This window comes from Elaeis guineensis, chromosome 3 (assembly GCF_000442705.2).
Source record: "Elaeis guineensis isolate ETL-2024a chromosome 3, EG11, whole genome shotgun sequence".
Lineage (NCBI taxonomy): Eukaryota > Viridiplantae > Streptophyta > Magnoliopsida > Arecales > Arecaceae > Elaeis > Elaeis guineensis.
The window spans coordinates 78203444-78216298 of record NC_025995.2 but is presented as its reverse complement, the minus strand read 5'-3'; positions in this window follow the sequence as shown (position 1 = coordinate 78216298).

The following is a 12855-nucleotide window of genomic DNA, read 5'->3' as shown; positions in this document are numbered from 1 at the left end:
GGTGTCTGGTATAAAGATCAGACGAGGTTCATCTATGAAACTAAGATTTTGGAGAGCTGGAACAGACGAACTCCTAGAACTGCTAGAGGAGAAAGTGTTGGAGGACATTTTGAATCAAGAGAAAACCCTAAAAAATCTCGAAAAAATTGGTGAAAAATAAGAAGCAAAGCACTCGCGGGGAAACCGAACGGACGTAATGCGAAGGATAAAAAAATAAAAAAAATGAAAGAAGAACAAGAAAGAGAGGGGTTCCAGAACTAACCTAAGCTGGTCTGAAAGATGTAGGAAGGCAGCAAGGGTGATGGGTATCGACCCGAAGAGCGTCTAAAATTGAGAGGGACATGCTGGAGGAAGACAAAGTTCTCGAGAAAGAAGAAAGGCTCCAACAGATTTCTCAGGCAAGGTGAAACCCGTGAAGGAGGGGGCGGGTTTAAATAGGCAACGGGGTCCGGCGCAATAATGACTGTAGATCTCTTCTGGTCGATCTATAACCGCCGCGTGGCTCACTCATCATGGCAGGCGTCTAAAGGCGACTGACAACTGACATAATCATTATTGCACCATACCTAGAGCAACGCTCCAACAAAAATTTCGAAAAAATCTTTTCGAGTTGTCTCTATTTGAAAAGACTCCAGCACCAGCGCACCAAACGCCAAAATATTTGGAAACAATCGAGTACGAAAATCGAGAGAGATAACTTTGACTGTGAAAGTTTCTCTATACTTTCTTCATTTGGAACCCGAACTCGAAAGTAGGGGGAGTGGTGTTGGGTATAAAATACCCTCAGCCGAAGTTCGTAAAAGGCTGACCCTCCTTGGGCTCTTCTGGCTTCTGACCTTGCGCGATGTCTTTCTGAACTCCCCCGACTGTCCGAGCTTCCATAATACCATCCAGACTTTTTCAATAATGAGCTCCCCCATTCATATATCGGACTGCTCCAAATGCTCTCTGGGCTTCATTATCAGTCGACTTTCTACAGTGATCGGCTACCCTCTGAATCTCTTCCAGACTTCTTCCTGCCACGAGCGACTTTACTTCGAACTTCTTTCGGACTTCGTCAATGTTCGAGCTTCTCCAACAGTAGGACTTCTATAGTAACCAGACTCCATCCAAATTTCTACGATGGTCGATCGCCTTTCAGATTTCATCTGAGCTCCTACAAGAGCCGGATCCCAGCCGAACTTCTACAGCGGATGGATCCTAGACGAATTTCTACAACGGACGGGCTCCACCAGCCGGATCTCTACTCTGAACTTGTATTGCAAGCGGACTTCATCCGAGCTTCTACAATAAAAAGTCTCCATCGGAACTTCCACGGCAACTGGTCTTCGTCCGAGCTTCTACAAGAAGAAGTCTCCATCCGAGCTTCCACGGCAATCGATCTTCGTCCGAGTTCCTACAATAAGCGGCCTCCTTTCAGACTCCTACAAGAGTCGGACTCCGTCCGAACTTCTACAATAGAATTGAATCCTAGACTCCTCCAATGTTCGACCTTCCCCAATATCCTCAAGACTCCTCCAGCGGACGAACCTCCACAGTGCCATCCGAACTCCACTATCAGATGACCCTCTGCCAGATTCCTCATGAAATCAGATCTCTCCGACGGACAATCTTCAGACGAGCTTCCACATCAGGCAAATTCCAGATGGACTTCTCTAGCAATTGGACTCCTACCGGACTTCTTCAACAGAAAGTCCCCGTCCGAGCTTCTACAGCAGATGACTTCCACCTGCAACATCAGCGCCCAAGGCACCCGACAACAGTGGACTCGTCAGCAACCTCAGAAACATTCGAGCTTCTCTTAGATTACTGAGACAGAGAGCCATTCCGCTCCATCAGACGTCCCAGCTGAGCTTCAGCCGTCAGGCCCGAACTCTCTGGCAAGTCGCGACAATAGACACTACCCCACTTTGCCCTGTGTAACAGATTCCACATGGCCCCACCACTCTCTAGCAAGTCGCAACAATGGACACCACTCCACTCTCCATAACAAACTCCACGTGGCCCTGAATGGCCCACTAATGCCACTACTCTCCGTAACAAACTCCGCGTGGCCCGAACGGCCCACTACCAGGCAATTACGGATGTCGCTATCAATCAGCTTTGCTCTCCTATCTATAAAAGAGACCGTCAGATACGTTCTTCTCTAAGCTTTAAACTCTATCTCGAAATTCTGCTAAAATCTCATTCGAGTGCTCCATTTCTGTTGAGGCAGAGTACTGACTTAAGCGTCGGAGGGTCTTGCCGGAGCACCCCTAACTCCGGTTTAGACTTTCTTTGCAAGTCCCAATGACGACAGCGATCCTCCCGACTCCAGCTTCTCCGACGTCGGCGAAATTTTGCACCAACATATATCAATTAGTTATATATTATATATTGATGAATACTAGGTTTAATAAATTATATATTAATTTAGTTGTATGTGTGATTATATCGTTACTAGGTATGTATCAAAAAAGCTTATAGTATGTATCTGGCTATATATTTAGTATGTATCATATGGTTATATAGTATATATCGTTAAAAATATGTGCTGAAAATGAAGAAAAAAAAGAATATCTTAATCACATGAGACTAATAACTCCATTAGTAAAAAAGAACTTTAACTTTTAAACTTAGGATGCATTTGATTAGCCATTAAAAAAATATTTTTTTTGACTTTTTGATTTTTATAAAGCAAAAATTAAAAAATAATATTTGGTAACATCATGAAAAGCAAAAAGTAAAAATCAAAATAATTACTTTATATACAAAGCAAAATTTTTTTGCTTTTCAAAACTTGCTTTTCTATTTTTTTGCTACCGCATATCTAAAACGCCAAATCAAAAAGTAAAGAGCCTGAATCCTTCTCTCTCGTCGAGCTCTTCACCTCTCCATCTCCTTCTCCCTCCCTTCCTGAATCTTTTTCTCTCATCGAGCTCTTCATCTGCTGCCCCCAAATATTACTTTTTGCTTTATAGCAACGTAGTTACCAAACATATTGTTTACTTTTTTTTACTTTTACTTAGTAGCAAAAATTTAAAAAAATAAAAAATATTTTTTAAAAATCAAAAAATATAACCAAATACATCTTTATTCTTTAAGACTGATATTAAGAGAAACATGGCAAATTATGAAACCTGCCTCATATGATATTTTATAGTGCCTATTCCATATGATTTTTGCTCCAACATGGCTACCAGAAATAATACCTGCCAGGTCATGATGCAAGTTGTTAACTTTAGGCTGTCAGGTGCAGAAACATAGCTAGTGAGCTTCTGACGCATAGCGGTCAAATCATTTGATTTGATGTGAGGCTTTAGTCCCAATCCAAGTTTTTATACAAACCTATGCTCCGGGGCCTGTATCTCGATCCCTATGCAGAGTAGGAAAACTAGAGCACTCTCCACAATTCAAAAATAATAAAAAAATATTAAAAAATTTAAATATTTTTTAAAATATATAAAAAAAATTATATTAAAATTGATTAATTTATATTAAAATTGTATGCATATTCATCCCTATACATATAAAAGAGATGGAGAAAACTTGACTACCTTCTAAAATTCAAAAACATTCGATCAAAATTGATAGAAAAATTGAGATATTTTTACAAGTTATGTTAAAAAAGAAATTTATGATACAATCAATATATTTATGTTCAAATTGTACACATATTTATTTCTATACCTATTAAATGGATAGGAGAGACAAACCTCTCCCTCCCTAGAAATTCACCAAAATTTCAAAGGAAATCAAAGAAAATAATATTCCTACCATGTTAATAGAAACCACATTATTCCCAATGTTAGAAGGGGGATTTTGTTTTTTGCAAATTAAACCAGTTTAAAATAAATACAGATATGAAAATTAGAAAACAAAACATCCTAAAATTGAGCTAGAAGACCTAATGTAGCCTTTAAAGTCCAAATATTGAGCTAAAAGATCTATTATAGAGTCCGATAGAAAGATCCCAATGTGATTAGCCATATGAGCTACCATCTAGTTAACTATATATACTATTAATCTCCTATAGGTCTAAGATACCTCGAGTGAAAGCAAAGTATGCATCATTCGCCAAGAGTCTTGCAGAAGGGGATGTGTTTTGTTTCTTCAAAGAATTGTAGCTTGATGAAAAAATTTAGTATTACTGTTATTTTCTCTAAGCCATAGAACTTTAGATTTTTGTTTGCACATAGCCTTATGGTTTTACAAAAAAGAGTGATGCTAAGCTATTTAAGATTGTAGAAGAGATAGATCATCAATCAAAAAGCCTTCTTTGTCACGCTCCTTCCTCTGAACCTCCACAATGGTTGTCTCAATCTCCTCTAATCTTTTGAAAAGTTTGCCAACTACTGTTCTATTCCAGACTCGACCTTCTTTTAGTTAGCTTCAACGTCCGAGTCACACGGTGCATAACATCACTCCTAATTAGAATGTTTCAAGCACCATACAATTTGCTTAGATTAGGGTAATATACCAAAATTTTTCAAATCAAAAATGAGGTTTTCAAATAATTTGTAAAGCAATTTCAATGAGTATAGAGCAATGATCTAAAGCAATATGAGGGAAATGTTGCACCTCTGAAAAGTTCTAAATCCAACTATCAACAATGAAAGCTCTATCAGTTCTCTTCTAAACCAATGCTTAACTACTACTATTGCACCATGTAAAATGATCTCCCGAGAAGCCCAAGTTAAATAATCCATTGGAAGAAATAAAAAATCAAAATTCTCTAATACCAGTCTTCTCAGTGGATTGTGAAGGTCCATCAATATAGTAAGAGTATCCATCAATTATAATATTGGCAGTACTTGATCAATAACAGTAGATGACTTAGCCCAAAGAATGTGCCTCAATCTAAATTTAGGATCTGCGTAGGCCGCTACTGAAATCCAAGGGCATTTACCTAGTTTTGTTATGACAAAAATAATTTGCTATGAGCAATTACTAAAAGCATCAATCTTCATATTGTCCTCCTAGCAGATGGCAACAACAGGGAGACGTGAACACGCCTAAAACAAACTTCAACTGAGAGCTGATCATGGGTTGGGCTTGAGCCTAAAAAATTTTAAATTTTATATAGGCCTAGCCAAAGTCTGATTAAAAAATGAAAAGAGTTTAGATCCAAGGCCTGACCCATAATTAACTCTACTTCGACCCAATAATCTTATCAAAGAAAACACAAAACTTTAGGATTCTTTAACTGTATCAGTCTTAAAATAGCTGGTGTAAAAGAGGTAATTCCATGATAGGACCTTCTTTGCAGAGAAGTAGGGTTCAAATTATCATGATCAGAAACCCTCATTGTGTGGGGCTCCTTAGATTGATGGCAACCCTCCTAACCCATCTATAGTCCTCGTCACTGGGACTGTCTCCAGAGCACCTTTCACCAAAATAAGAGCCCAATCATGTTCATCCTGAAATTATATATGTGAGTTCACATTCTCCGGCTAAGCGGAGTGTTTGATGGGCCAGTTACTTTTTCTTTATCACGTGAGGAAGAAAATGCAAGCTCCCGTATTCTTTGAGCAGGAATTGACAATGAAAAGAACACAAAAAGACCTGGAGACGAAGACTCTCAAGTTAGTGGGTTAGCTTTCCTCATTGGGCCCCCAGGCTTTGGCAACCAAAGATGTGAATTTGGGTCCTGAAATTCAAAATAACCCAACTATTAAGAACTTTTTGGATAGATACAAGTGCAAATAGGGATGAGAATGGTGTGGATAATATGTGTCTGGATTTATTTTTATATCCAAATCAATCTATGGATAGAAATTTGAGGATCCATCCATATTTATATCCATATCTGTCAAAGAAAAATGGATTCGAATATGGATAGACAACTATCCAATCTATATCCGAATATCTAAATCTATCTGTAATTTTATATAATTTTTTATAGTATCCAAAAATTTTAAAAAATATATACAACTATATAAATATGTTATTAACTTAATTTATTATCTATTTAGCAATATCTTTGATTCTGTAGTATAAAGTTTAATCATCCAACTTAGCTTCTATTATCCAAATTGTATCAACATCCGTTTAGAACAAATATAAATATGAATTTTTATATCTAAATAATATCTATATTTATATTTATATTTATCAGATATAATAAATATAGATATGGATATACTGATATTCGATTAGTATCTAATCTTGTTTCAGCCCTAAGTGAAAAAAGGGCATTGATTAAAAAAGGAAAGATTGATCATTTCTTAACTAAGTAGGATTCTTTTTAATTTAAATCTATTGACAATCTTCTCCATGTCATTCTTAATTTTAAGAGTGAGATTTTGAAATACAAAATCATTTGCGCATTAAAGACCTTCCAAATGAATGTGCAACACCCCATCCCTAAAATCGGACGAGCGTGCTATACCGCACCCTTAAATAGTAAGGGCAAAGAAAATTCTAAACTACAGCTGAACTAATAACCTACTACAATTCAATTTAATATACAACTTGCTGCTATTTAACTAACATAATATTCAAATTACCGCTATACTAAATGAATAACACTAAACTTTCATTATCATTTCATAACTTTTACAAGAGGTATCATCAAACATTTTCTGTTCTATTCAATATCCAACACAAAGTACATCCTAGAAACATAGCCCAAAATGAGCTCCTCATAAACAAATACAGTCAATTCCAAAATACTGATACTGATGATCTTTATGCTGAGTTATGATACTCCAATCCATTCAAAAAATAAAAGAAATCATATAATGAGACTTTTGTCCTAGTGAGTAAGAAGTCCATCTAATAGTGAAATTACCAAGGATGTATGACATATCACACACATATTATGTATTAAGTACTGCTGAAATAAACTACTATATTTCTAACATTTTTATACCAACCAAAAATAAGATATGTAGAATATTTTTTAGATGCCAAATAAAAATAAATTCATGTAAAATATTATAACAATCACAAGCATATAATTATCACTGACTACACCATGACACACCATTAAGCCCCATGAACATATTTCACCATTAAGTTCCTACAAGCATATTATCTCGCCACAGGTATACCCTATCACCACAGGCACGTTATTTCACCACAGGAATACTTTTCTATCACAGACTTATCATTCCACCATAGGCATATAGGTTCACCATAGGTTTAAGCATACAGTTTCAGCACAGGCTCACCACAGGCCTTTAAATGTGCCACAGGCTCATCGCCATAGGTATACTGTTCAGCCATTGGTACATCATCTGCCATAGATATTTACATAAGCTTATTGTCAATAAAATCATGCCCTATTTTTAGGTTTATATATATGTACATTACACTGCCTTGTCAGTATATTACTTGATACTATAAGTTTCAAAAGTTAATAAACTGATGCAATACAATTTTATGCCATTAATAATTTGCTATCTAACCAACTTCATATATACATACATATGTACATAAGCAATCTACCCATATAAATAAATACCTATTTCCATACTTGTATAGGTGTATTTAACCTATAAAACAACATGATACTGGCTTCCTTTTCAAAATAACAATTTTCATAACAAAAGATAATAAAAACACCATAATTAGATGGAGTTCACTCACCTCTTAATGGCTTCAAGATCACTCTAGTGCTTAACTCATTTAAAATAACTCTCAAAAGCCTCCTTCCTTTTCCTATAAAGTTAATATATCCAGATTAATATGACACTAACATGATACATGACTAGAAAAACACTTGCTTTACCTCCTTATACTTGTTCTTTAACTCTTTTAGTTTTCATTTCTATTTCATCTTATTTTACCCTGATTAGGGTTAGTTACACTTCAACATCAGTCAAGAATTTCTCCACAAATTAACTATATTTCCTTCTTTTAAGTGGTTTCAAGTCCAGCTGATACAATATCAGCCAATTGCTGAAATACCTTGCATTGGTTTTCATTAAAATTGACAACAGCAGCTAACCCTTCCGTTTTAAGCTTAAACCCAAGGTTTTGTTCACTAAGCATCAAGTATTATAACTATTTCTCAAGGCTCAACTTCAATCTATTGTAGAGAATAAAAATTCTTACCTTAGATAATGAAACTCAGCTACTGTCTACAAAAATTGCTTCTTTTCCCTACCAATAGCACTTCTACTCCAATAAAATTTATCCTCAACTCTTTCTTTTTCAGCTGAATCCTCCTTCAATTTCTTGCTGAAAACACCTCTTTTTCTAGCCCTCGCTCTCTTCTATCCTTCTTCTCGTTTCTGTTTTTGGCTAAAGAATCATAACAACAGATAAGAAAAACTAGGGGATAATGTTTTGGGAAAAGAATAAATTAAAAAAAACTTACTAAGTGTCAACCCCAGGAATAACCAGTAAAACACCTTGATTTTCTAACCTTTTTATGTATCTTATGAAGCTGCTCAGTCATCTCCCTCAAATAATTTTTTTTAAAAATTAGACAAAATATTCAGATTTCAAAATCTTGATCTGCTGTTTTCTGCAAACCTAGCCAACTTACCCTGAGACTGAGTCAGCTTAGTCCAACTTAGTCAACTTAATATAAAATTAGGTCGACCAACCTGCGCTCCACCACAGATCTTCTGATACACTTTCTGTTCTTTATGACTTAGTCGATCCATCTTTAAACTTAGTTGATCCAATCCCTTGGGGTTCAAAAATTTGCTGTAAATCATCAATTTATACCTCAAAATTTTCTCACACACATATATTACTTCACCTCTATTGCTTGATTCATATTCAAATACTCAAGAAATGCCATGACCTATACAAATAAATACTTCCTATGAATTCAAATTTCAAATGCCACCTCATTTTTGGTTTGGGATGTTATATTTCCTCCCCCCTTAAAAAATAATTTCATCCTCAAAATTGATATGCTACAAGGTTAAAATATTAAGGACACAGAGTTCAATCCTTTATAACATTCTCTGAATTAGCACTATATCCTGTTGATTAACTTAATAGTTCAGGCCAGCATGCTTTCGCTACGGTACTCCAATTCAATTCACAAAATATCTAAGGTTTTCTCCTCTGCTTAACTAGATAACAATTGATCAGGTATACACAATACAACATAGTAATCTAAGGTCAAAGATCTATCCCACTTTATATTTTGATTAAATTTCACTTGTTGAAATCAAAGATATAACTATCATACCTGCTCACTAGTACTAATTCTTATCGCATTTGATTATACATCAGTAACTTAATTGTCACCTCTGATCTAAAGTCCTTGTGGAGCATTTGACTTTGGTGGGAGACCTTGATCTAAAGCTTTGTTAGGACAGTCCTTCCTTTGATGACCTTTTTGACCACACCGAAAACATCTTCTTGATCCACTTCTACATTCTCCTCGATGAAACTTTCCATAAATACTGCATTGAGAGACTTGGCTTAGAGAAGTAGTAACTAGACTGGCACCCCTACTAAAATTGTCTTGATTTCCCTTCTCTCTATCACCCTACTTCCTGCTGATTGTGGCACACTCTTCTGTTTCGAACTAGTAAAAGTAATAGAACCCATGTCTGGCTCTACTGGTGCTCTAAAGTTTTGACTAGACTGTTTAAATACTTCAACCTTCTTTGATAGTTGGCTTTCCTCGATACCCATAGAGAAGTTTTGTGCATTTCTCTTACTTCTTTCAAACTTATGATCACAATTTTTTTTTTCAATTTTCTCCATCCTGTTAGCTCCCACAACTAATTCTGCAAAGCTACCATAATTATGCATATTTGTTCTTGCCTTAATTTCAAGGCGCAATTCATCTTGAAACATCCAACATTTTTTCTTTACATCTACTACAAATATTAGAGCAAAATGGGATAACTCTATAAATTTAGCTTCATACTCAGTCACTGTCATTCTTCCCTATTTCAAATTGAGAAACTCACTCCTCTTCTGATCCTGATATACAACCAAGTAATACTGCTGGTGAAACTCCCTTCTGAAATTATTCTAAGAGATAACATAACCTTGCAGTTGTCTATCGATATAGGATCTCCACCAATGTCGAGCCCAACCTTTTAGCAAAAAAGTAGCAATGCTCATTTTTTGTTCATCAGTACTTTTCATTAGTGCAAATATCCTCTCCATTCTCTGAATCCAATTTTCTATCTCCATCGGATCTGTAGTATCCAAAAATTTCATTGCCCCCAACTTTCTAACTCTTTTAAAATTTTTTTCTTTATTTCAACTTTGAGATTGTACACTATGAATAGAAGTTACAGCCGCAACCACCACTTGAGTAATTATGCCTGCCAATTCCTGTAGTCCTAAGTGAGTGCTTGGGCTTGTATTACTGGTGGTAATGCTAGTGTAATAGGTGAAGTATCATGCATATACTCTGTGACTGTGATCCTTAGCCTCTACTCTCGAGATAAAAGATGAGACATAAGATGATGCCCTATGAAGTTGACCATCCCTATCCACTCCTCTGGGTCAACCCCGACCTTGACCTCTACCCCGATACAGGAGTAGTCACCTTCCACCACAGCTTAATCTTATCTACTCCATCTTTCTACAAGCTGCAATTGATATAGTTAGATTTATCAACCTTCAAGATGACCCCAATGATATCAAATCTCAAAATAAAATATCTACTATCATTCTCTTAATTTTTTTTTTCTCTACAACCATTAGAATGAAATTTAGACCAATTAAAACATCTTAAATTGAAACATAATTTTAGAAACAAATCTTATTAAGAAAATCCTTTAAGAGATATTGAGTCAACTCAATCAATGGCCGAAGTAATCTATAACCTTGGCTCTGATACCAAAAATGTAACATCCCACTTCTAAAATTGAGAGAGCATGCTGCACCGCATCCTTAAATAATAAGGGCGAAGGGAATTCTAAACTACAGCTGAACTAATAACCTGCTACAATTCAATTTAATATACAACTTGCTGCCATTCAACTAACATAATATTCAAATTACCCACTATACTCAATGAATAACACCAAACTTTCATTATTATTTCATAACTTTCACAAGAGGTATCATTAAACATTTTCTGTTCTATTCAATATCCAACATAAAGTACACCCTAAAAACATAGCCCAAAATGAGCTCCTCACAAACAAGCACAGTCAATTCCAAAATGCTGATACTGATGATCTTTATGCTGAGCTATGATACTCCAATCTGTCCAAAAAATAAAAAAAACCACATAATAAGACTTTCGTCCCAATGAGTGAGGAGTCCATCTAATAGTGAAATTACCAAGGATGTATAACATATCATACTGCTGAAATAAATTACTATATTTTTAACATTTTTATACCAACCAAAAATAAGATATGCAAAATATCTTTTTGATGCTGAATAAAAATGAATCCATATAAAAAATTATAATAATCACAAGCATATAATTATTGCTGTCGCTGTCTACACTATGACACATCATGAAACCCTATGAACATGTTTCACCATTAAGTCCTTAGAGGCATATTATCTCACCACAGGCATATCCTATTGCCACAGGCATGTTATTTAGCCACAAGCATACTTTCTTGCCACAGGCTTATCATTCTGCCACAAGCATATAGGTTCACCACAAGCTTAAGTATATAGTTTTACCACAAACCACTACAAGAAAACAGTCTTTTTGAGATGGAATTATTTACGACAAAAATATTTGTGACGAGCTGGACATCATATGCCGTAGTTATGCCCCCATGATGCTTTTCGATTGGTGTCACATTATACGGGCTCAGAGAGAGATTTTCTATACTCAATTATAGATAAACTAAATTACTGTAAATATTTAATTAGCATGATATTTTTTAATATTTATTATTGGCAGGATGTATTTGATATTGTTGATTTTGAGGAGGATCGCGTGCGGCGAGCAGTGGACGCTCATTTATGCTGGTGTTTTAAGAAGTATAGCCACCGCATTCATCAATACTGGTACCATGTGATGCAAAACTATGGGGTGGAGGCAGCGTGGCAGCGGCCATATGACAACATCACTATGGATGATTGGGCTCTCGTATGCCGACATTATGAGGATCTAGCATATCAGGTTACACATCCAATTTTTTTTTTTTAGAGTTTAATGATTGAATCATTTATTTTTAAATTCAATTTGTTACCTACTAATTTGACTACTAATTGTACAGAGATAATGTGCCCAGAACATCGTGAATTGGGCGAGATAGATTGTGTTGCATTATGGGGGTTTGAGGTCGTTCGCTCATCATATAGAGTAAATGATAAATAATTTCTATTTAGCACATTTTAACTCTCTATCTATTTAAAATTTTTTTAATTAATTATTCATAAATTCAGAGAGATACAAAGAGTGACGAACTTCCTGGTAGGATCGATATCTACTAGCAGACCCACCAGCGACAATCAGGAGAGTGGATGACGGGGAGCCAGAAGCTTTTTGTAAGTTTTTTTAATTATTTTTTCATTCACAGTTTAATTTTTAGTACGAAATTAAAATAGCCATAACTTTAATTTTTAAGATCGTATGATAGGCATCAGATCCTAATCTATCTCTGAGGGCTCGACTGCACCCACAGATGATGAGATCTGTGATCAGATGCTTGGTATGATATCCTATTATGTTAGAAATTTAGAGTATGGGATCAGTGCTCCCTCATCCTCATGGTCATCCAGGATGACATCTATGCTATCTGCGATGCTCGATTGATGGAGATGCAGGGGCAGGCTATTGAAGATTGACAGCAGGCTGAGCAGTGAGCTAATAAGTTGGCTGCATGCATCGACAAGTATCAGCTGCTCCAGACCTACATGATAGAGTGGATGGTGCAGATGGAGTGGATGATGCAGCTGTTGAGGCAGTAGCAGCTCGATCCTAGCTCTTCCGAGCGCTCTCCTTCCCTATTCCGTTCTCCTTCTACA